Here is a 26622-nt window from a genome sequence, read left to right on the forward strand (position 1 = left end):
CATAGCTGGAGTTGATTATCATTCGGACGACATGACCTAGCCATCGTAGCCGCTGTCTCTTAATTCGCTGAACTATGTATGTCAATTTTGTCAGATATCTCGTACAGCTCATCGTTCCATCGAATGTGGTATTCGCCTTTGGCGATGCACAAAGCACCATAAATCTTCTGTACAACCTTTCTCTTGATACGACGGGGATTTTGAGAGACTTTGGTCTTTGTTCGTCGGGAGATGACTTAAATTCTAAGTTGCCTACTCAGTCCGAATTATGCAGCACCTGTTGGCAAGAATTGTTTTTCATCCATCCGATTCAAATAAATATCTGCGCCTTTAACTTGATGAATATTCCTTGCTTCAATAAAATCCTTAACTTCAGCATATTGACTTCTCTTGGCGCTGGCTAATTGGCACTACACTTATGTGTTATCCATCACATTGGCTTATGCTCGCACCTACTCAAGAATAAATTGGGAAAATGTAATTCTTTAATACAGTAAAACTTGACAGACATCAAAATGCCAATTCTTAACCTCCCAACAGGCGTTTGATTGAATACCTTGTTGCACCAATCCAACGAAGTTCTTATATTCAAATCATTCCTGCACTATTGAGTACTCTAGGGAAATTTGCTCGCATGTACGGAACTCTTGTTGCCCGTAGTAAGATAGACAAATAGACCGAAACACATGCACTCACAAGAGACCACACTACAAACGTGCAACAACCCTGGAATAGCTGTATCCACACAATGTGCCATAAGATGAGTAGAAAGACACTAGCTCTAATGTACTCATATGCATATATAATAGAACAACAACAACTATAGTTTGGTTTTTGCAAGCACATAGACGACAAAGTGAGACGTGTTGCAAGGAAACTAATAAACCGTAAAATAGCATTGAATAGCAACAGCCGGAGCACAATACGAGCAGATAGTGCCATAATCCATAGAAATGTCGGACTACAAGCATGGCAAATATAGCATGACTCCACCTTGGTGTGGCGCCTTGGGCGGGGGGTGGCTTTGTACCGGCAGACAGGCAGCAAGTTCCAGCTACCGTTGCCACCAGCGCCATGAATGGAGACAAAGGGTATAAAATATCCATTGAATTTCAATTTGATAGTAACTGTAAAGGCTATACCTGCAGGGAGATCGATGTGTGTGTGTGTGTGTGTGTGAATATATATGAAATAAAGGTGCCTCCTGTTGATTCACAGCACTGGCCAAATGCTTTGCCGACGACGACTTTATTTAAAGCCAATTGAGGATACTGTAAAGGCAAAATGTGGACAATAAGACCGAAATCGAAATGAGATGACTCCGGCTGTAGCAAAATGAAATGTCTGAGTGCCATATAACGGTACAAAGCGAACATGTATGGCATGTATGTGTTTGCAAGTGCTTGCAAGTAGCACAAAATTGACTCAAAATGTATGGCGCTTTCAGAGCAAGAGTTCTTAAGGCGTTATAACGGAAGCCAAGATATGAGTTTCTGTGGAACACAGTGTAACTTATTTTCAGCGCAAGATATTTGTGATTACGAGGGCAGGCAGTATTATGCATATGTTTTCGTAGAATTGAGATATTTGTTACAAAAGGTGGGTTTAGTTGCAATAAATCGTTGGACGTGGGCTGAAATTCTCGAGGCTACAGTTAAGACTGCCTTTTCAAATATTCGGGCGAGTTTCTCTTTCAGTTTGCCGTCCGCGACTGCATTTTATCTGGAAATTGATAAGATTTATAAGCCTTAGGCTGTCTTCGAACAATTACTAACATTTTTACGAAGGTTTCTTTCATCATTCAAGCCCGCTGGAATAATTCCAACTACTTGCCGATGGATTCTGGTTTTAGCTCGAGAATTCATATCTTCGAACTCGGCATTCGTTAGATCGAAATTTTCAAATCAAATTAGAACAGCTCTTTAAGAAAAAAATTGTAAAAACAAGTACCAAGAGTAAATATTTAAAGAAGACATTGTATCTTGGCGACAGTGCTAATCTAGGTGGTTTCAATTCAATATGGTATTGGTATAAGTACTTGACAGAACTGTGGGAACGACTCTTGGGTCCCCTTGCGATCTTAGATCTTGTGCTTAAAATTTTAATTTTTTTGATAAATCCTTATTTTAAGTGTACATTTGGTAATACATTCTGTCCATGGTAATACAAGGGGACTTGATTTTTAACGAACGCGGTTGAGATTCGTCAGAACGATCTTTGAAGTGGTTTCTTAAGCTGGAATGAGTAATGAGTGGAACATTCAGAATCTGTATCGACTAGTATCTCTGTAGTTGTAGTGTTTCTAACAGGCCATTGCCCTATCGGCGTCCGTGTAGCCAGGTAAAGTGTAGCCAGGTCCTTCTCAACCTGATTGTTCCAACAGAGTGGAGGTCTTCTACTTCTTCTTCTGCTTCTCCCGGCGGGTACTGCGTCGAATTTTTTTTGTCATACTTGCCGACGATTACCGAGAAACACTATTAAGATCGTAGTGGGGATCAATTGTGGGATTTTAGTCTCAAGAATTGAATTGGGTAGGCGAACTCAGCGTCGAGCGCTTATAATATATCTTACTTTGATTTTAGTTTAAAATTTTATACCTTCTATGAAGTACCCGATGTCGAAAGCACACGTAATTTTGAACACAGGATATTTCATGAATTTGTTTGATCTTGATTTATTCTCTGAGGAAGAGCCTTGGGTTTTCTTTTCTTACAACTGGATTGTTAAAGTGGCTCGAAACCAAAAACTTTTGAGTTGAGCTTCATCAAAGCGAAAGCTTGTTGCTTTTTTCTTAACTAGAACTGGATTGTTAAAGTATAAGGTGGCTCGAAATCAAAGACTTATGATGATCTTATGAAGCGAAAGCTTGTTTGCTGGTTTCTTGGGTTTCCAATTGGAATAAGCCCTTGATTTAACAAGCTGTCCTCGTAATAAGGGTTTACGGAAAGTGAAATATAAACAAGATAATAAAATTGCAAAGAAAATATACAATTGTTATGGCTGAGTGAAGTTATTTCACCAAAATTATTTTGTGTACTTGCTGGCAATAGGTTATTTTATTTTATGAATGTGCCGAAAAATATCCCAACGTCATAATAAAGCTGTTATATAAGCATATATGAAATGTGCAGTCGTAATGAAAGAGAATGGTCGTGTAAGGGAGAGCGAAAAATATTCAATATTTATTTGCGAGACCGTAAACGGAACTGCCAAAGAAGTCGGTTCTACTATTACATAGGTATCCACATATACTGCCTTATGCATATTGCTTAGATACACAAATCAGACATCAAAAGCGGCAAAATGCTTGTGCAAGTTCGCTATTTGAGAAGAACTTCAATTTCTTCACTACACAACATAACTATGCAAGTACACACGTTTCTGCCGTATACCGTTATGCGAAAATATATGCGGTAGTTACATAAAATATTTAAAGAGCAATCGCGCAACACAAACACCAACTTAAGTGTGGCAAAGTGGTAAGTAAACGTTGCTGCTTTGCAACCAACTCACATGTGGTGAATTTAAGCGCTGGCAGGGGGTTGCGGAATTTATACCCGTTGCCTCGTAAGCATAAAAGGAAAGCAATTTTTTTTTTTTCAAATAAAATATTACGTCAGAGCAACGCAATTCGCAAAAGTTAATGGCTTCGCCTAGCGGTAGGCCGGTTGCGAAAGGCGGCTTAAAGGTTTTTGTTGTGATAGCAGCCTTATTTGGTAAAGTATTGTCCAAGTCCTGTTTTCGTTGTGAAAACAAGATTTATAAAATGTATTTTTTTTTTTTATAAAATATTGATTTAGTGTATTTTTGGTACTTCATGTAGGGTGTTCTTAGTGCTACCAAATGTAGGCAACGCTTTTTTGATGGGGTGTTTTCTTAAGTTTTTTTTTAATTTAATTGTTATTAAAAATTATATTAGTAATAAGGGATGTGACAGAACCATTCGGGATGTTCTTGGTTCTAAATCATAATCGACATCGAAAAGGTTTTTTGATCTCCTTTCACTCTTCTTCTTCTTCATTATTGCCTTAGACACCACTTACGCGGTTATAGCAAAGCTAACAACAGCACACCAGTCGTTTCTTCTTTTCGCTATTTGGCGCCAATTCGAGATACCAGCCAGATCCTTCTACACCTGATCTCTTCATCGAAGTGGAGGTCTTCCTCTTCCTCTGCTTCTATCGGCGAGTACTGAATCGAAAACTTTCAAAGCTGCAGTGTTCTTTCCAACCGAACGATATGACTTAGTCAGTACAGCCGCTGTCTATGTCGATGTCGCCGTATATCTTGTACATTTCATTGTTTCATCGACAGCGGTGTTCGCCGTTGCCAATGAGTGAATCGTTCTCCCGAAAACTCGTAAAGCCGACTCATCAACTACGTCATTGTCCACCCTGGCATTAAAATCGCCAAGCACAATGTTGACATCATGGTGGGGGCAGCTCTCATAGGTGCACTCCAAGCGCTTATAGAAAACATATATGGTCACATCGTCCTTTTCTTTCGTCGTGGCGTAGGCAGAAATCAGCGATATGTCGAAGAGCTTCATTTTGAGGCAGATTGTGGCTAGACGTTCATCCACCGGGGTGAATGCCAGAACTCGGCGACGGAGTCTCTCTCCCATCACGAATCCCCCACCGAATTTGCGCTCCTTTATATGGCCACTATAGTAAATGCCTTAAGGACCAACTCGTTTCAGTCATTGTCCCATCCATCGCACTTCTTGGACGGCGGTGATGGCAGCCTTTACTTTTGCGAGGACATTAATCAGTTTGCAGCGACACCTTCCCAATTAAGGACCGAACATTCCCGGTGCATGCCCTTAAATTGTAGTCTTTAATGAGTTTGCCATGCTCGTCATCAAAAGAGTGGTCTCTTGTCCGAACCTGTTGTTTCGTTTTCATTGGGGGCGTTTTTTACGTAGTGGGTCCCAAACCGGGTCTCTAAGACCGGAAGTCGTGAGCTTTTCAGATCTTCGGTGCTTTAATCAAGCACCCATAGAGTAAGTCAACTTCTAATGACGTTATATCAGCTAAAGCTATTAGAAAACGGAGTGCCTATAAATAATGATACTTTCTGTTTAATGATTCTTTTCTGTTTAAAAACAGCAGAAAATTGTAACTAAAACACCTCTACCATAGCTGGTGGAGAAGAAGCGTCTCTTTCAACGGAACTTACATAGCTGATAATATACAGATGTTATCAACATCGTCCATAAAAATATAAATTAATTAAAATCTTTAATAATTTTAAAGCGGTGGCCATATTTCAATCGCTTTACTAGCGCCGTAAGGCATAATCTGCAACTCAAAGGACAACCGAGGCTATCTTACTATCTCTTATGTGTGTAAAAAATACACCGGCATATTAAAAAATGTATACCGTTTGAATAAAATATGAACACAAAGGAATTTTATTAAAACCACCCGCAATCTTTTGCGCTACTGCCACAACACACAGCTTAACCGCAAGACTTTGCAAACTGCAAAAAATAAATAAAGAAATAACAGTAAACTACAAAAGTAAAAGGAATATAGCGGAGAAATTTAGAAAATGTATGCGCGTATATGTGTGTGCAAGCCAACAAGCTGGGCAACAAAGCGAACGCGCAATAACGTAAACACAACTAATCGCCACAGTTGCCGTATAATCCACCCTGGCAAATAGCAAACTTAACCGCAACAGCAACAGCAACGCAGCTGAACGTATATGTCTGTATGTATATACCTACAATATATGTATATCATGTTTAAGCATACGAGTATAAGTAAATGGCTGGTTGGTTAGTTAAAGGTCGGCGTTTAGCCTGGTGTTGACTCAGAAAGTCATATTCTTTACAGAAAAGAAAAAGGTAGTATGAGCAGTTGGGTGTGCATACCGGAATTGGTAAAATAAGTCCTTGTTCTGAATTTCGGCGTCTCCAGTGTAGTCTCTATCAAATTTAATACAGATCTGTTGTGCTGTCTATTTAAAGTTCCTGGCAGTTGTTTCTAATTAGTATAACCCCAGAATCAGAAAATTTCCTGTAATGCTTAATGTGATAAAATTTCTGTTGTTCAGTTCGATGTAAGTAAAATGTAGAGGAGATTTAGCAGATCTCGATCTAGATTAGATTAGACGAAAATAAAGATATGTTCTATCACCCTGGGTATATTGCACCCTTTCCTCCTTAACGAAATACGGGAACTAATTGTATTGTGCGTGAATAATTCGCTGAATAATTCACTAATAATAATTCACTGAACTTTTCGTTACGATCTATAGAAAACTGTTCTCCTGTTACTACGATATTCATAGTTTTGTTTTAGTTTTGTTTTATCGGAAACAGGGCAGCCACAATTTAATATAACAGATCAATGCTATGTTACGATGTCTCCAGAAAATATTTTCTTCGAAGGTAGGCTTGTATAACTGGAACAGATGCTGATTTATACCTGGCCAAAGACTGTTCACATTTATAGTTTGGTACATTTTCTCTGCCGGTACAAAAACAAACATCATTCCACGACGAAATTTTTTTTAAATCAATTCTTATACCCTTCACAGAGTATATTCAGTTTACCACGAAGTTTGGCAACATCCAGATGCCGGATACCCCATAAAATGTTTACATGATTATTATGTCGAGCTCAGTAAATTTAGCCGTCCTTTTCTCCCCTTTCGAGAATTTCTCCTGCAGGGACTTCAATGTCATAATGCGTGGGCAGCTGCGATCAATCTATCTTGAAGTATGTTCGTCCTCAGCCACGTTTTCATGGGGCGAAGTGTCGAAAAAGAGCGTTCGAAGCTCACATTCGTCACAAGAAGTGTGCAGAATATGCGAAGAAAACTATGAATTACGGGGTATAGGTCAATGGCTGCTCTGCCAGTGATCAAGTTCACCTTAGAGCTTAAAACGTTGCACGACGTTGTAATTATCCAAAAGGCCAGTTAATAAGATGTTCCATTTTTAAAGCACTACTTTTTCTGGAAACAGCAAAGTCGGTTGAAATCCATCCAACACTTCTCCAGAAAAGCGCGTTTTCAAATCTTCGCTGATTGTACACAACAGAGGAATGTACACCGAGACCCTGTAGTATTCTTTGCAAGTTCTCACACAGAAATTTTCGCGTTTTGTTTGTCGGCCGCAGATTTTTGGATTTTCTTCAGTTCTAGCGCCATTTTTTCGTATATGAATAAATGGATCGAAAATGTTCCTCAGCTTTTTGTCGATTTCGGAACATTACAAGCAACGTATCTATCATATTTAATGCATTTGCTAGATCGATGGATTTTTTCTGAAGAAATTTCCCTCTCTGAATCGGCCACTGCCATAGAGATATAGTTAGTTCAAGTACAGCTTAAGTTCAATTTTAAGTTTTATAAATTCCACGATTTCCTATGGCTACAGCCTTATAACTTGTTTATATTTCAGTAACTGATATACCTTTCCGCCCTCCCCAGGGTATCTTAAGTGAACAAATATTGGAAATCGTTATGCCACCGCTAACTAAGCAACAAACTAAAAATTGACAAGGATACGAGAACAGTTAATCAACTAGAGTTATGTCTGTACAGAGAAATATGCGTCTCATGCATTTTACAGTTACAGCTATATTTGACTTATTTTTTTTTTTTTGTATTATACTCTTTCATACACATAAATCTCTTTTATCATTCTCGTGACATTTTTGTGTCGTCAGCACTTTGTTCGCTTTAAAAAAACCTACAACTAATGTTTTTTCCCTTTACACCAACATTTAATTTCCTTTTCTTACGCCTATGTGACTACCCATCGTTTAAAAATATCCTCATATTGGTCAACCAGCCGCTCAAATGTATTATAAAGCTGCCTAATGCTCTCAATAAGACGCGCAAACTGCGAGAGTGTGGTGGCGAGAGATTTAGACAGGAAATTCCATAAAAGCGACGAAGAAATTTGCCCAGCCACTGTGTGTGGTCAGCATAAAATAACTCCCACGTAGAGTGTTTAGCAATTTTATTACTTTTTCATTTACGCTTCAAGTGTTTCGAGAAACTTTTCGCATTGCATTATTTTCTTTCTAATTTATTTTATTTTACTTTTTTATTGTTGGTGTTTTTATTGCCTGTGATCGCCGTAGGCTGTGAATTTTCGGCAGCTTAAACTTGAATGTCCATTGCGATATGATTCCAAGTAATCAGTGAGGGTGGTGGAAAAAGCTCCGCGGAATGGCGAATCTACAACGTGGCGATGAAAATAACTTCAACAATTGACAGATACATTTAGTCTCGCATGGTATAGTCAATCCAAAAAATGCGATTTAATAGTATATATCTTCATGCACTTTACACAGGATTTGTTTTTAGTGATATTCGACCGATTTTGTATTTAAAATTTTACCAATTTAACTTTGATTAATGTGGGCAGTTAGTTCTTAGTTAATTTTGAAAGTTTCCATAATGTCTTTTCTATAAAATTTAGCTCCATATGTCCAAGTAGTCAATATCAACCTCGTTTACCGAGCTATCTGCATGCTTCATCCGTCTAGGCATAATCAGAGGTACAACAAATTATAGAAACTAACATGAAAACTACTATGTTTTTGTTATTATAGTATGTATGTGTCTTTTGAGAGTCATAAATTCGAGTTCGTATCGGTTACCTAGATCCGATTATCATCATTGAATATTAAAAACTAGCAACTGTCTCTTTGATCTTTCTTTCTGTTTGATCTTTCTGGGCGACATTGGGTTATGCACTCTCTGTGCGGATATATGAATACCAGAGCCGTATGCCTGAGACTGCAGATTGCTACATAATCTAGAAGTAGGTGCTTCGAAATTTCCGACTCTATTAGGTAGAACCGCCAGTTTGCACAAAAAACTATGTTCTTCTTTCTTTATCGGCCTAGAAAACTGCTTACGTCGTTATAGCCGAGTTTATAACAGCGTTTCAGTTGTTTTTCCTTTTCACAGATCGGCGCCAATCGGAGAATTCAAGCGTAGCCAGGTCCTTCTCCACCTTTCTTTCCAACGGAGGGGGTCTTCCTCTTCCTCTGCTTCCCCCGGCGGGTACTGCGTCGAAAACTTTCAGAGCTGGAGTGTTTTCATCCATTCGGATGACATGACCTAACCAGCGGAGCCGGTGTCTCTTACTTCGCTGAACTATGACAATGTCGTTTTACATTTCGTACAGCTCATCGTTCCATCGACTGGCGTATTGGCCGTTGCAAAGGATAAGTGACTTGTAGAATTTGGTCTTTGTTCATCGAAAAGATAGACGAAATTATCAACGACTTCGAAGTTTGAATTATTTTCTCCAGAAGTAGATCGCACCAAAGGGAGTCGAGTCTCTAATCGGGGGCTGTGGTGTCCTTTTCATTGGAGGCGGGTCCCGAGCCCAGCGCACAACCCTGGGGAGTTGAGTCGTCTTCAAAGGGATGTCTTTTGCAAACCAGAGGTTCTTGGTCTAATACTGGAAGTCGTGAGCTGCTTAAGCCACATGTAAGATAATTGTTTCTGGCCCCTGCCAAGTGAATGGCGCTCAGAGAACTTCCTTCACTTGCGTGAACTTTTACTCATGACTCCATTCTCCATCCATTGGCATTACATAATCCAAATATATTTTAGGAAAGTTGTTGAGGTGATGGATCTTGGTTCCACGGAAATACAGTTCAGTTCCGTTTATGCAGGGGTAGCTATCGTCGGAGCGTAAGTTCATGATCATGTATAATCTATTTACTATATACTCTCACTCTTTCTTATTGACTTCCTGATTTAGTGAAAAGCACGCTTCGATGTTCTATGCTCTGTGTGTTCTCTGGCATCGTTGAAAGTTTAATAAACTATTTTTCTTCTAATAACTTTACAATTTCATTAGTAAGTTAGTTCAACTTCAACTTGGAACAACAACACTGTCTGTTGTTGATATTTCCAAAGCAGAAATATTTTCAGTTTCAGTTTCAGTTTTTTACTATTTCGCATATCACGTGAAATCGGCAACCGGAAACACCAGTTTACAGTTGTTTTCAGTTATTCAATAACACAACCAGCAATTGGTCGCTTCCAGCCAACTTTCGTGCTTTTAACAAGTTTTTGCTTTTCTTGTTGTAATTTACTTTTACTATTTGCTAAGTGGCCCACTTGTTTTTGTTATAGTTGGTTTATTTGTTTTATGGATTTATACTCGCATTTCAATTACCTGCATTTTCATTATTTTACTGCTCCTTTTGCACGGAACATGCAAACGTGCTTACATACATATACACAGGTATATATAACTGTATATATATATTTAGGTTTATGAAAACGTTTTTGTCTAAAAATGCTTGTAGTTTTCGCTTTTCAATTTACCGAATTTCTATTTCAAACCAAAATATGATTTTGCTCTTTTACACTAGTTTCTAGTTATTTTTTTGTTGCTGGTTTTGTAAGCTGTATTCGATACATTGTTTTGCAAGGATATGTTACACATACTGCACATACTATATATGTATGTATATGTGGATATAGATTATGTTTCTATTTTTAGCTCAATTGTGTGTAAAATTGTGTTTGCAAGTATCGATGCAATTCCGGGAATATTTTCGGTTTCCTGTTCATTGTGGCATGTTAAAATACACTTGTGAGCTTAATTAACTGCTCTATTCAAAGGTAGCTTTTTCTACGTCGCATTCCTAACAAAACTAGAACAATTATAAAACAAAAATTTGAAATTTATTATCAACAAGTTTTTCTTTTGCATAATGAATGGTGTAGTTTTACAAAAATATGAACAACATGTATTCCTGCTGCATAGAGAATAAAAAATTCTGGTTTTTATCGTATTATTAGTGAATCTCTGGTAATTGTCTTTATATTGTTTTAATTAAGCCGAACTTCATCTTTTATACTAAGTGCTTTTGTATAACAACTCTGATATGTTGCAAATACTTACTGTTAGGATACGCTTGTCTTTCTGAAGTACTTAAACTGCATTCGGCGATTTTTACTAAGAGCGAAATTATTCAACAAAGAAGAAACAAAACAAGTCCCGGACGGCCATCAACATTAACGGATGATCAATACGTCAATGAAATAAAGGCATCGGTGCTTGAGAATGGACGTCTAAAAGTCAAAGATCTTACTGACATCGTTGGAATATCAAAAGAATCAGCGAAAACCAGTTTTGAAAGATCATTATTAGTGGCGATTAGTCTTTGATCTATACTTATAGCTCCGAAATAGATGATCAACCGGCCGAATATCGTGGCAAAGATGAGCCGAAGCCGAAAAAAGCACGTCAAAGTAGATCAAAAGTTAAAGTTATGTTGACAGTTTTCTTCTCACTATTTTTGGATTAGTAGTATATATTTTTTTGGGATCTCCGAAGTTTCCTTCTGGATGTCACAAAATTCAAGACAAACAGGTGAATTCAATTATGGGAAGATATAGTACTATGACTCTGGACCTTAGGCCATTAGAGCCACACTCGACGTCCCTATGGGCACGGTATCATACTTGATCTTGCTAATGAACTTAAAGTACATTGGCAATACGACCAAAAAGAAAAACCATGAACACAACGTTTTCATTCCTCGGTAGAAAGAAAGGCACCAATGCACTATGGTTCCTAGGACCACATTTTCTGGCCAAAATTCAAATAACTGTAATATAGTTTTGAAATTTTGCATATATATAGTAAATAGGGTTTATAGAAAGAATGGGAGTGTTTAAAAAGCCGCCACGCGCATCTATCTAATATACAGTGACTCAAACAAATGACCCCGTGGGGAATATTTTGCCATATCAAGAATACTTTCCTTTCGAATTTTTTTTTAAGTTTTTCATTAAAATATAATTCAACACAAATAGCGCAAATCAACGTTAAACATTCTGCACAAAATTTCAAAAAATTCGATGAGTTTTCCCAAAATTTTGAACCTTGTATTTAGAGCTTTAAAACAAATTGCGAGTACGCAGCCCAATGAATTTTGGTATAAGGAAGTACACGTTTTCGTCGGCTCAGACTGCGCAATGATTTTAACAATATTTTTGAAAACTTTTTTCGTATAGCGTATAAATTTTTTTAAATTTTCGTTGATTTGTAATAATTATCGTATACTCTCTTGGAAACTTTCAACTACAAAAACAATTTTCGTTATAGAAAAATATTCTCTAAATCTGTGAAAAATTTTACAAAATATGTTTGAAATTTAAATAATTTCTGATTTTTATTGGGTGATATTTTTATAATATTTGTATGTATGTTTAAACTTATTACCGTTAGTAGTAATTAATAAAATATTTTTAGTTAACATATAAGAAGCTAACACCAGCGTAGTAACATATGTACATAAATATTAAATTGAATCATTTTCTAATTCTAAATTATTTAATAGCTCTTCGTATCCACAGTTAAGGCCCAAATTATCTTCGTCGTTCTCATCATTTTTATCAACGTCGTTTGCAGAAAACGTATCAGCATCTCCATCCGCAGAGCTTAATAAAGCAATTTCGGTTTTTGTTAAAAGCCAGTTTGCATTTTGTTTCAAAAATACATCTACACGCCGATGACTTTTTCCCCATCTGTCATTAATATATTTACATACAATTCAATTTTTTTTCCTTTAAATGGACAGTGTATTCCTCGGAAACGTCAATTGCAATAACGTTTTCTAACATAAAATCAAAAACTGCTGTCTGTCTAAGGTACGTGTTTGCCTCCTCCTTCCATACTTCAAATAAATCAGCAAATCGCACGGAGTAGTGGTCTAAGAAAAATGTGAATTATTCAAAAATCGCAAAAAAGAGCAAAATAATTTTTTGCACACAAACTCCAAATTGAATTATTTATAACGGGTGATTTTTTTGAGGTTAGGATTTTCATGCATTAGTATTTGACAGATCACGTGGGATTTCAGACATGGTGTCAAAGAGAAAGATGCTCAGTATGCTTTGACATTTCATCATGAATAGACTTACTAACGAGCAACGCTTGCAAATCATTGAATTTTATTACCAAAATCAGTGTTCGGTTCGAAATGTGTTTTATCGACAAATTTTGTTCAGCGATGAGGCTCATTTCTGGTTGAATGGCTACGTAAATAAGCAAAATTGCCGCATTTGGGGTGAAGAGCAACCAGAAGCCGTTCAAGAACTGCCCATGCATCCCGAAAAATGCACTGTTTGGTGTGGTTTGTACGCTGGTGGAATCATTGGACCGTATTTTTTCAAAGATGCTGTTGGACGCAACGTTACGGTGAATGGCGATCGCTATCGTTCGATGCTAACAAACTTTTTGTTGCCAAAAATGGAAGAACTGAACTTGGTTGACATGTGGTTTCAACAAGATGGCGCTACATGCCACACAGCTCGCGATTCTATGGCCATTTTGAGGGAAAACTTCGGACAACAATTCATCTCAAGAAATGGACCCGTAAGTTGGCCACCAAGATCATGCGATTTAACGCCTTTAGACTATTTTTTGTGGGGCTACGTCAAGTCTAAAGTCTACAGAAATAAGCCAGCAACTATTCCAGCTTTGGAAGACAACATTTCCGAAGAAATTCGGGCTATTCCGGCCGAAATGCTCGAAAAAGTTGCCCAAAATTGGACTTTCCGAATGGACCACCTAAGACGCAGCCGCGGTCAACATTTAAATGAAATTATCTTCAAAAAGTAAATGTCATGAACCAATCTAACGTTTCAAATAAAGAACCGATGAGATTTTGCAAATTTTATGCGTTTTTTTTTTAAAAAAAAGTTATCAAGCTCTTAAAAATCACCCTTTACAATCACAAAGTACCAAGACTACCAACTGCTACCAATTTTTTTAAGCTCTACGTAAAGTTGAAAAATATTACTTAAGCCAAAATTAATATTTAAATACATTTTTTTCAAACTTAACAACTGTTGAATGTATTAATATTCGAGAAACAAAATATAATTACCTTTACCGTTAGTTTCCATTTTTTTCTTTTAGTTAATTTTAATTTGTTTATAAAATATTCAGTTTTGAGTTTCAGCCAAATTTCACCAATTGTATAAGCAAATAGGCAAAGTAACAATTTAACTGCTGACCACATAACGGTAAACCGATTAAAGATAAAACAAAATATGCAATTAATTCATGCGAAGTATCAGCTTAGTGATGGTAAAAAAAACAGACGAAAAATCGGAACATTTAAAAATTGATTTTGGCCAGAAAATGTGGTCCTAGGAACCATAGTGCAATGGTTGTGTGACCGACCCTTCCAACGACGAAATCTGAATATTCACCGACGGATCAAAGGGTGAAATAGGAACCGGAATAGAAATAGGAGCGGACTTCTTCAGTAGTAACTCATAAGCAGAAGATAGCTTCAAACTAAATGTTTACAATTCATTTCCGGTGTTGTAGTCAGCAAGTCCTTAAACCCTCTAGTGCGCAGTTATTTGGAATTTAAGGCTATCCGCAGCGCCAATACTACATCTTACTGCTTTAGGTTAAGTCGGTAATACCTGTAACTAGACGCTGAGTATACTATATAGTATTATATCTCAGTTAATATCATTTGGGTACCCAGTCATACTCGTAAAGGAACATAGAAGGAAACGAAAAGGCAGCCGAGTTGGCCAGCTCGATAGGAGCCAGGAACATATTTCCCTTAAGCTATCCCAGAGAATCTAGATCCTTAAAGGCTTTTTTTGAAGCAATGGAACCTAGTGGAACACCTGAGGTTTTTGAACATTGGCAACACAGAGCTTACAGGTTATTTTGAGGTAGTGGTGATGGTGAACAGTCTGAAATGCTTTTACTTCTAAGCAAAAGGGAACTTAGTAATATTGTAAAAATATGATGATATGCTGGAACATTAACCTTGCCAATGCCCAAACTTCTGCGGTGATAAGACCGGGTAATTCTATGGCTTCCAATGTACCAATATCGATTTGGCCATGCCTGTCTGCCTATCTGTCTATCGATCTGTATATACGAGAACAACTCCCTTTTTTGTCCGTTTCTGGTCAAGAATCTTATCTAAACTGTCGAATGTGTTGCGAATATGCAGACGAAAATTCGTAAGATGGCAATTCTATATTTTAAATATATGCAACGATATTTTTGTTTTACTTACTCAATAAAATAATTTACATATACATATGTATATACTACAACATATCGTCACCCAAAATGCTAAACAGCGTATCATCAAAAACAAATCGAAAATCGCAGTTAGATATAATAACCAATATATAACCACAATATAAGCGTATGATAACCATTTTATAACCACATATATAACCAATATATAACCAAAACTCAAATATATATAACCAATATATAAGTTTTTTATAACCAAAACTCAAATTTTATTTATATTGCTTTCTTCTTTCGTCTGTAAACTTATGAAAAGTGATGTTACGTTGTTTTGCTTTTTAGGTGATGACACACATACATATCTGTAGGTACTAACTTATATTTTTTAATGTTTTATTGTTAAGTGCTCTGAATCGTAGAAGTTCTTTGAAATTTAGCATAACGATTGACAATAAAACTGCCTTTGCATTGTTTCGATTATTCATATGTATATATAGATATTAAACAAATCGTTTTTATATCTATATATCCTTATAGTATATAATAAAATACGGAAAACGCAGAAAAGAGAACCGAATGCAATGAAATTTCACGGAATTGCAGCGCTTCCTAAGGCCGGCAGCGATCTGAGCAAGCAACTGCAAACACTTGGCACAATGCTGCCACACTTAAGCATAAAAATAATATAGAAATTATATATATGTGTGTGTATATATAACAATATAGCTATCATTCACGCTACAACAAAGCAATATGCAGCGAAGAAAAAGACATTCAGTGAGGGGACACAGGAGCGTGGATGGATAATGTTGCCAAAAGCAGGAACACTCAATTCATTTAGCTCGTTAAGCTGTGAACCAGCAACAGCAGCAAAAGAAAAAGCTAAAGAGCAGCAGCGTTTCCGCTTTGCCGCCACTTCGTGAGCTTGCCAAAGCTGCTGTGAATATTTGTGCAAGCACTCGAGTATAACTGCCAAATGATGATGTACATAGGTGGGTGTGTGTGTACATATGAGTCTAAGGGTGTTTGTGCATCAGCCATTACTTATCCTTTTCACGATTTACAATTGTAAAGAAAATATCATTAAGGATTTTCTATTATGTAACAAAGCAAAGGAAGGCAGAAAAACAACCACACACATACAGTGGCAAGAAGTCAGTGAAGTCAGTGCAGCCAGGCGCACAGCGCCACCAGCAGCATCAGCAACAATATGAATGACTACGACAACAACAACAAGAGCATACAGCAGACATTAACCACTTGACATACACCAACAACAATCATTCAAGGCAGTTGGGTGCTGTTTGCAAAGCACATATGTATAACATTTGCATGTGTGTGTGTGTGTGTGTGTAACCGCTGAGCGCTGCGCTTCCTGCCACAAGGACCTTGCAGTTATCGCTGCGCTAAAGGGAAGCATAACAAGGGAAACTTTGAGACGCTTGTAGTGTAAAATCAAAGTCGAAAGAAGAGAAAAGAAAGTGCTAAAAAAGCAATGCCCACAATAACAACAATAATAATAGTTAAAGGTTTGCTGTTTGTAGTATTTAAGGCCAAACGGAGTGGGAACTATACATATTTTTATTGTTATTAAAATTGCCCAAATTGGACCACTGTAGCATATAGCTGTCATACAAATTGAACCTATGGAAATTATGTCTTTGTATGGAAATTTTTTTTTAGTTGATGAGATATCATCATGAAATTTGGCACGGATTATTGTTTGAAGCAAATAATCTGCCAAGAAATTGGTTAAATTCGCGAACCAAACTATACTTTTTGGTCGTATAGCTGTCTTCAATTAATTGAATTTTCGGTGGCATAAAATCGGCAATTTTGCTTGTTTACGCCTCCATTCAACGAGAAATTACATGATGAGTTTTCGCCAAAAGTTAACACAATTGAAAAGTTATTTGAATATAAAGCTGAACAATTTCAGCGCGTTCTGTCCATGGTATAAATTGTCTTCGAAGTAACGCGGTATGACATTAGCCGATTTGTCAGCGCTGTTAAAAGTTACAGCGTTGCCAGATGGGTCAACTTTAAATGGCCTACCCTGTAGTTGTGTAGCATAAGGCCAAACGAAGGTGAACTATATATATTGTTATATGGAAACTATATTAAGTTATCCATGACAAAGCTACATCATGAATAAATTTGGCACAGATTTTTGCTTAAAGTAAAGGTGTAATCTTGTAAGAAATTGTTTAAATCGGACCACTGTAGCATATAGCTGTCATACAAACTGAATGCTGAAAAGCAAGTTTTTGTATGGAAAACTTTTTTATTTGACAAGCTATCATCATGAAATTTGGCACAAATTATTGTTTTAAGCAAATATGTAATCTGCCAAGAAATTGTTCAAATCGGACTACTGTAGCATATACTTGCCATACAAACTGAAGGATGAAAATCATGTCTTTTTATGGAAAACTTTTTAATTTGGCAAGATATCATCATGAATTTCAGCACAGATTTTTGCTTAAAGTAAAGGTGTAATCTCACAAGAAAGTGTTTAAATCGGACTACTTTAGCATATAATTGCCATATAAACTGAACGATGGAAATCATGTCTTGTATGAAAACTTTTTCTTTGTGAAGGGTGTTATAGCTACGGCGCAACCAAAGTTAACATTTTTTCTTGAATTATACATATATATATATATAGCCAACAGATATACACTTAAACGAATATAAACAAACACATTTACACTTACAGTTATAACTCCGCATATGAGTAAATATACTCGAGTTTGTAGGCGGGCAGACATGAAAAACGTCGCGTCAAGCGTTGAAATGTGCTTAGAAAAGAAAGTCACGCACACATATACAAATGTATATACACACATACACAGCCAAAACTTAGGCTCACATATACACACATACACAGTCAAAACTTAGGCTCACGTTCGTGCAAACGTGCTCATGTTGCAAGCAAGGCAGGCAGTCTTTGCCGTACAACTGGCGTGCCCTTTTGGCATCAAGTCAGCCCAAAGACAGGATATGAATGGAGAATTGCAGTTTAGACTTTAAAGGAAATGCTAAATACAAAAAAACCAAAAAAAGAAAAAGAAGGAGAGTGAGCAGAACATGAATGAAAACTTCCACAGTCAATATGAATTGCGCTTTTGTCCTTTGCCATGTCATTTGTACATTTTGACATGTGTGTTTACAAATGTATTTACAGTTACATGCTCATAGACGTAAAAGTGTGCAGAATTGCACACAAAGGGTAGTTCATATGGAGTGTTCTTTAGAAACACAGAGTTTTTAAGAAAACAAGTTATTGACAACACAAGTTGCTGGCTTTAATTCTCGAATGGTTTGCTTGATGTTGACCTTGATATGTTTCCACCTGGTCTTCTTTTATACCTCGTCTTCTTTGCAGATGCCGAATGGTAAGACTTCTAGCCTTGCAGCATGGACGCCAATTGGAAAATGGTCTGTTAAAATCCCCATAACTTGGGAGTGGCTAGCCTTACTGAGGGCAAAGAGATCACTAGATCACTAGCGCATGTACCGATGGTGCCCCAGCGCTGGCTAAGCTCTCGCGAAGACCAGCGATCTAGTAGTAGATCAAGAGGATACGAAATAAGAAGAGAAGATACGGGAGCATCCGCTCTCATTCTACTTGATAGTGGCGGTTCAGGGGTACCTTTCCTTACTAGCTCATGAGCTTTGTAATTGTCTGCGATTCCGATTTATAGCAAAGAGATTCCATGCTATTGATAACGAGGTTAGAGACTCCTTGACCAACCTTGAACGCACTGTTAATGAGTTCAAGGCTAGTGTCGAAACTCTGTTATCTGAGTCGATAGTCACTTCTCTGAATGAAGCGCACTTCGGAGTAGTAAATCTACTGCTACCATAATGTCTGCAACTTAGCCTTGGAAAACACTGCAATAGTCAGAACGTCTGAAGCTGTAGTTGATAGGGAGCTCCTGATAGTAAACCCCTCCACAAACCTTCCTGCAAAGCTTTGACCCATCCATAAAGAAACTCACAGCTCTTCTCCACCAACGGCTTCTTCCCGGCAACAATTCCCTCGCCGATATATGGGCAGAGACGGAGACGCCAGAGTTCGATTTGTTTCGATTCCATGATCCAAGTGATTTGGGTATGTAATCAAAATGTGTGAGGATTTCCGAGTGCTCAGACAAAAGGGTAGCTCTCTGAGAATAATTTGCCTATCACAAGCGAAGCTGAGCAAAATCGAAGTCCAGTTGATAACACTGCTTGGTATAAACTGAGCACCAAGCTCAGTCTGGTAGGTGGTTCTAGACAGACTGATTCAAGGAGCCACTCAGAAAAGGTTCTAGTTTCCTAAAGAACGTTCATGTGAGGTCCGGTCATCCCGATAATAATAAAAAGAACGGTCTCAAACCTTCAATTGGTCCTTGTACCAGTAGACCTCATAACTCTTTAGTCTCTTTTGCAGAATATTGATTTCTTGGTATCGGATGTTGAGTCCATATTTCGAAAATGACGAACTTTCAGTTTTGACATGTACATTTTAGTCGAAACCCTTCAAATAACGGCAGTACTGTGAGTTTTGTTCACTAGAATGCCAATCCTAGGCATTTTTTGATGCAGAATTTCGTTCCACAAAGTCATGTTATTGACTTTCATTTCAGATGTCTAGAAAAAAGAACTATCAAAAAGAAAATAATGAATTATTCTGAAATAAATGCCTTACGGACCACCCTTTCAGAGTGAGCTCTGCTTATTTGAGTCTAGCTGAAGATGCGCTTTTCCAGATTTTGTTTGGAAATCTTTTCTCCACTGCTCCTAACAGGCCCTTCTTTGCTTTATTTACTTTCTCTTGCTTTCGCTGCTTCCTTGCATGTTGGTTTTTTTTGTAACTGACAGCTGCGGCTTAACTCATACATACGCACATACACATAGATACTATACATCCATATATTCTATGTTCTTGCATTTCCTCGCTCGAATTCTGACTTTCGCTGCAATATTTGTGTTGAATTCGCCATATTTCACACAAACAACTTTTTTTCCGCACAACACAAAAGCAGCGCTTGACATTCTGTGTGTGGCTGGCACAGGGCTTGGAGGCATAAATACTTGCAAATCGAATTTCAATCAGCTGCGTCAATTTACAAAAATGTGCTATTCACTTTTGGTGAAATCGCGTCAAGAGTGGGAGAGCAAGGGGAGCGTGCTGAGGAAGATTGATGAATTCAGCTATTCAATGAAGATTATGTACGTATGAGCAAAGTAAGCATTTATACGAGATAAAAATGTATTTGAGCAGCACAAAGCGATTTGGAATTTATAATCTCATAGAGATGAAAGAAATAAGTAATGCTTTGAAGTGTTAAGCAGATCAATGATTTTTGAAAGTTTGCAATATGTTGTCTTGGTCCTAATTACTTCTTCAATTAGTTTTGTAAAGTTTGGTGGATGGAAAACTCTGAAAATACCACTCAATATTTGAAAAATTCTAGGAAGATCTGGTGGGTTTTGTAAGGATATTATCCGAACCCGACATTTTTGTATGAAATTCCTACTTCACTTTTATGTCGAATTCTCTAACCGTTCTTTTCAGTGTATGTCTTTGAATCTTTCAGGTGAGAGATAACGAGTAGTTCGGCCTAGCTGGAACCGGTAAGAAAGAGCGACTTTTCAAAGAGCTTGAAGAACTTTCTCTTACATCGTTGTTCATTTTGTGACCCATCAGTATAGATTTCAGTAATACGATTTTGATATCTTCAGAGCTTGTGAGATCTTAGACTAGAAGCATCATTTGAAATTGCTTATCTTAACATTAAGAGCTTATTCGGAATACTGCTTTATCGAAAGTTGTTTTGGGATTTTCAATGTTTGATACTCTATTGTAATGTTAATCATTCTAGTCAGAGCGGTCTTCTTCGTCTGGATTAAATCGTAGTCAGTTGGGACAAGTTCTGGGCAATAAATCGTGTGAGACAAAATTTCCCAGCCATTGTTTTGCTAAAAGTTTTTAACTGGTCTTACAACAGGAAGCCTAGTGTTATCATAATTGAAAGTTATTGTCTTATGTCTAGTCGCGAATTCCGTTCATCGTTCGCCAACCTCTCGCTTTAATTTGACAGACGTCCTATTGATCCCTGAAATTACATATAATTATCTTGGCGCCATTGATATTCGGTCTTACCGTTGATTTTGTTGTTGGCGAGGTCGCACATGTGATTTTAGGATTGTCGTAATGGATTTATCTTTCATCTCCAGTCACAATCTGATGTAAAATCGACTTCAGTTTGTAGCGTTCAAGCAGAATTTCTGACGTGCAAAATCGTATTTTAACGTCTCTTGGCTGCAATTCGTATGGTCCCAAGATTTCTTTGTCCTTGAATGTATACGGCTGATTTTGAAAGTCTTGGCATGTCTGCTTAAGTTATTTCCAAAAATTCTACGTTTTTTTTCTTGTGTTTGACAACAATCATCATCAAATATGTTTCCAGGTCCCCACCTGCTAATATTGGCTGCTCAGAACGATCAGAATACAAATAACAATGGATCGGTTTCGGACAACTCTTCCTCTGGTGACTAATTCGCATCCTCAGAGAGTGCACACCGAAGAGGCTACTGCTACTGTGGAGTAGAGTATCGGGGAAGACCCGATGAGTCCATCCGCCACCATGCGCAACAGTACGAACTGCATCCATTCACTTTACAGAAGGATCTTAATTTGCGGGCTTACACAATCCAACTCCTCCAAACATTGAAGGCGCGACCATTCAGCGCGGTGCAAATTTAGCCAATGAGCCCAAAACGAAGTGGCCACCGATCCCGATTTTCACAAGAAAATTTTGATCAGGGCTGAAACTGACTTTTGGTTGAATGAAAACGTTAAAAATTGTCGCATTTGGAGTAATAATAATCCACAAGCCATTGTTAAGACGCCGTTACATCCTCAAAAAGTTACTGTTTGGTGAGTTTCAGAGACGATTGACGCCGTGAAAGAGAATATCCGGCAGGTTGTCGCTGACATGTGATCTCAATTGCTTAAAAAATGGTCGAAAAGCCTGAGTAGACGCTAAAATTAAGAAATAAACTATAATTTACAAAAGTTTGAAAGAGCGTGCCACATTTTTCATGCCATTTTTGCCCTCAAACATAAATGAACGCAATTTGTCAGCGATCAATATGCAGCTACCCTTTGACACCAGCACACATACACACATACTTAGAGGCATTTAAATAAAGGATGCAACACTGGCAAATACGCAGCACACTTGGTAGGCAAATTCTATACAATGATATGTACGTGAATGTATGTATGTTTATATTTGCATTGATATGGTATATATACACATTCACAGCTCTGCCGATATAAATGAGGTCAATAACAGGTGAATTACATGGAGAATTGAGGCTGTCTCTCAGTCATTTTATGCATTACAACAGTTCTAGTTGTCATACACACACACACATGCTTGCACAAATGAGTGTGAATGTGTGCTTTTATGCGCAACATTTATAAATACTTGTCGCTGCCACATGAGCATAATAGAATTTCTACGAAGCTCAGCACACACCCTCAGCCACACAGTCGCAGTCGTCGTCGGCAGCATAATCAGGCGTAGCGCCTTCATCATTATCATCAATATCGAATAGCTGGCTGGTCTCACGTGTGTGGCAACGCCGGGTGTCAGTGCAACATCTACCGCCGCACACAAGCGCTTGCCACAGTCATTGCCAAAGGCCGTGCCCCGTGCAACTGCGCTGCCACCGAGCGTGTTTCTTTAGAAAGCGAGGATTTTTTAGCAATCAGACACACACTCACTCACCTTATATATATACGTTTATGTATGTGTATATATGTGTTGTTGTTTTTTTGCTTCATATTGCAATTGCGCCGGAATTGCTCGAACGCTTGTCGTCGGTGTTCAGTTCACCGTTTGTCGCCCGACGTCCGCCCGTTTACTCATTTGCTCGTTTGTTCACTCAACCGCTCATTGTAGTGCTGGCTGGCTGCCTGGTTGACAGAGGCATTGAAATGGAAATAATTACGTGTAGTTTAATTCAATTAGTCACTGCGCTCATTAGTTACTTCGTCGTTGTGTGCTTAAGTGCATGTGTGTGCTTGTGTGGGTGTGCGCTGGTTTGGCATATGTGCGCCGCCATTCCACATTAGTCAACATTTAATTGCCGAGCCGTGCTCAAGAGAAATGTCCTTGAGTCCATTTTTACTACAGTGTGGTTCCCCCCACACTCACACACACACATACAAATTAATTATCGTTTAATTATTGATGTTGCATGTTTGTTCTACAGATCGATCTTCGCATTGTGTTGCAGCAATAGTATTCGACATAGGTCAGTTTGCGTACTGAAAGTGCTTGGGCATATAAATACAGGTAGTTCTATCAGTGCTTCTTCTGTATATTATAGAATACTCTGTTTTCAAGATGTACACCCAAGTACAGCACTGCAGAAAAATAGTAACTTAAGATCTGTTAGCTTTGGAACAGAATACTTACTTGCTGTAATCGTCAGTATGGAACAACAAGGATTTATTACTATGCTAACGGGTCTTATCTTTATTTAAATAAAATTAATTTGGCAAACTTCACTTTTATAACTAAAACTTAAAAGAACTTAAAACTTTTCGATAAAGAACCAAATGCACATTATATTAATGGGTGATCTAGATTCGAGGTTCTCTACTTTTTTTTAAGGGAAAAACGCAGAAACTTCTAATTTAATAGGGATTATTTATTATCATTCCAAAGAAGATTCTTTGGCATTTCTTTTGAAGATTATCTCTTTCAAATGTTGCCCGCAGCTTTGTGCCCCATGGTCCATCCGTTGTGTACAATTTCGACTGGTAACTGGCGAATGATACGCGTGATGTTTTAATCCAAGGCCTGAATCGAAGCGTTATCCGCATAGATTTCAGACTTTACGTATCTTCCAAAAAAAAGTCTAATAGTGTGCTATCACACGATTTTGGTGGCCAAACGACCGGCCTAAACCGTGAAATTATCAGCTCATCAAAGTTTTCCTTCAATAAATCAATTGACTGATGCGATGTGGGGAAAGGGGCGCCGTCTTGTTGAAATCAAAAATCGCTCGGCCCACAAACCACACCAAACCATTGTTTTTTCTGGATGAAATGGCTGCTCTTGAAGCCTTTTAGGTTTCAATTTGCCCCAAATGCGGTAATTTTGCTTGTTGACATATCCATTGAGCCAGAAATGGGCGTCATCGCTGAACAAAATTTGGCTCGAAAACTTCTTCCTGGAACTTTTCAAGAGCCCATCGATGTCGCTTGGGAAGGTCGAGTGGGTTTAGCTCTTGCTAAGTCTGCAATGCATTTCTTCGAAAATTATTATTATTTTCTTCAAAATTCTTAGTTATCCATAAAAATATCTAACACTATTTTAAAAAACGTTTCATCTAATTTTTGAATTATTTTAAATACGAAATACTGCGTCATTTGGTTAGGTATGTGCCTTTGAAAAGTTACGCCTATATGTAGGCAAGAATTTACGTTTTTTGTGGATAGCGAAAGAAATGGTAAAAGGAAAACATAAAGTTTAGAACCAATAAATAGTAAAACAAAAATAAGTATTTCAGTTATTTAGATATATGAAAATAAACCGAATTTATTAAATTGTTGAAACTTATTTGCAAATCAGGTCAGCTTTCATAACTCAAACTTCTAAAATTCGAAGTTCTCCATAACTCGAACTCTTGAATTGGCAATAGAAGTCAAATCTTTATATATATAAATCTTCTGACCGTGTGTTTGCATTTGAACTGCTCCTAAACGGATGGACCGATTTTGATGAAATTTTGTGTGTATGTTCAAGGAGATTCGATAATGGTTTAGATTTACAATTTGGTCCACCGGACAATGTTTTTTTAAATTAATTTTTCCTTTGTAATTAATTGCTAACTTTAAATGTTTGACCGATGGATGGCGGTACCATCGGTGTGTCCAATATTCAAACCTTAAATTGGCGTAAACGTGCATTAAACAAAACGATGCCAAAGTAAAAGGCGACATCTGTAGATCAAGTTTTCATATTGTGGACAGAGTTGTTCGTTCTTAAGTAATAAATTGGGTCATTCAATACATCTATGGGTAGCTATAATATTTTTTGCATACCTGCTAACTATTGGAGGGGGTATCTTGACAGGCAATTTACAATTGCAAAAGGTCTGGCATAAAAAATAGTGGCATAACTGAAGTGTTGGTAAAAAGGTCTATTAAAATTTGAGATATGCAGAAATCTTTTCGAAGCATTGCACAGAGCAATGCAATATTTAAGCGGGAACGATGAATACATATGTACATGCGCACAATTTCAAACTGATCCTTCCTGAAAAATATTAAAATTGCTGAATATTAGGAATGGTAGAATAGAACTGCAATCAAAGACACAATGCAATGAATTAAAACTGGCTCATTTATCATTCGATGAATAATATACCACGGTCACCCCAAAAGTCTGATGCCATAAGCTTGCCAGCCGATTTTTTTTGTCTTTTCACGCTTGAGAACCGTTTCTTAATATGCAGTCCACTAAGCTGACAATCGATTGGACTCGATTGATTTCACTGATGCACAGCCCAAATTCAATAGTATTTTTACCCCAAAAACTAATTCTTTCTTAACGCACGAAATTCTTTATGATTCATTTTTTTGTAAACTAACACAAGTTGCTTCACCAAAAATGCGATTATTCCTTAAATAATATTTGTAATCTAACTAATAGAAATCATATAGATGGTATTAGTAGTACCACCTATGTAACAGCCACAGTAAAACTTGAGCGGGTCCTCTAGTTTCATATAAATTTCTTTTCATAACTCGAAGTCTCTGTAAGTCGAAATTTTATTTTGAATCACGGTTAATCGAGTTAAGGAAGTTCAACTATATTATAATTAAGAGTATTAATAAAGAAATAAATCATATAATTTAAAATCTGTTTTTTTTTTTAGGTGTGCGACTTTACTAAGAAATAACTGATAAAGTAGTTCTTGCCTACATTCAGGCGTGATCGAACAAATACGCACACCTAAGGATTAAAGAAACAAAAAATGATTATAATTGTTGATTTTCGATAATTTTAAATGGGTTTTTTCTTTTTTATTTGAGAAATGAAACTATATATGTATATATATCACATAAACAGACGAAGAAAATTGTAGAATACTTAAAAGCTAAACTTCGCCTTAAAACTTGGGGAAATTTGTTTAGAGTGGTCCGTGGCACATTTTCCGCATACACGATGTTATATAGAAAAAAAAAATCGACCCGCTCAAACCAGGGTACTACATTTTAAGAACTGGTCATAAGTCTTTTTACTTCATTTGGAATATTTCTAGACTGCAACTGGATTATAGAATAATCATGAATTAATTTTATATATGTATACTAAATATGTTTCCTCACATACACCCATATTAAAATATAATTTACTAACTTCTCTTCTTCTCTCTCCTTTCAGGTAAGTGTCAACGCCGCATTAGAGTTAATAAAATGTGAATCTCAGCAGAGTGAGTAGACACCGTAATAAATCTTGTAGCTTTGAAGTGCACAGTGCGGAAGAGCTTTGCTTTACCGAAAAGAAGCCACAAAGCAAGACCTT

At 37.3% G+C, this 26622-nt stretch overlaps 1 protein-coding gene across 1 annotated transcript in view; it reads left to right on the top strand.

Annotated features, from left to right (window-relative positions):
- Nucleotides 1-26622, top strand: part of LOC105223170 (neurobeachin) — a 569805-nt gene that overhangs the window by 78175 nt on the left and 465008 nt on the right. The window lies entirely within an intron of this gene.

The sequence above is a fragment of the Bactrocera dorsalis genome, chromosome 4 (genome assembly GCF_023373825.1).
Source record: "Bactrocera dorsalis isolate Fly_Bdor chromosome 4, ASM2337382v1, whole genome shotgun sequence".
Lineage (NCBI taxonomy): Eukaryota > Metazoa > Arthropoda > Insecta > Diptera > Tephritidae > Bactrocera > Bactrocera dorsalis.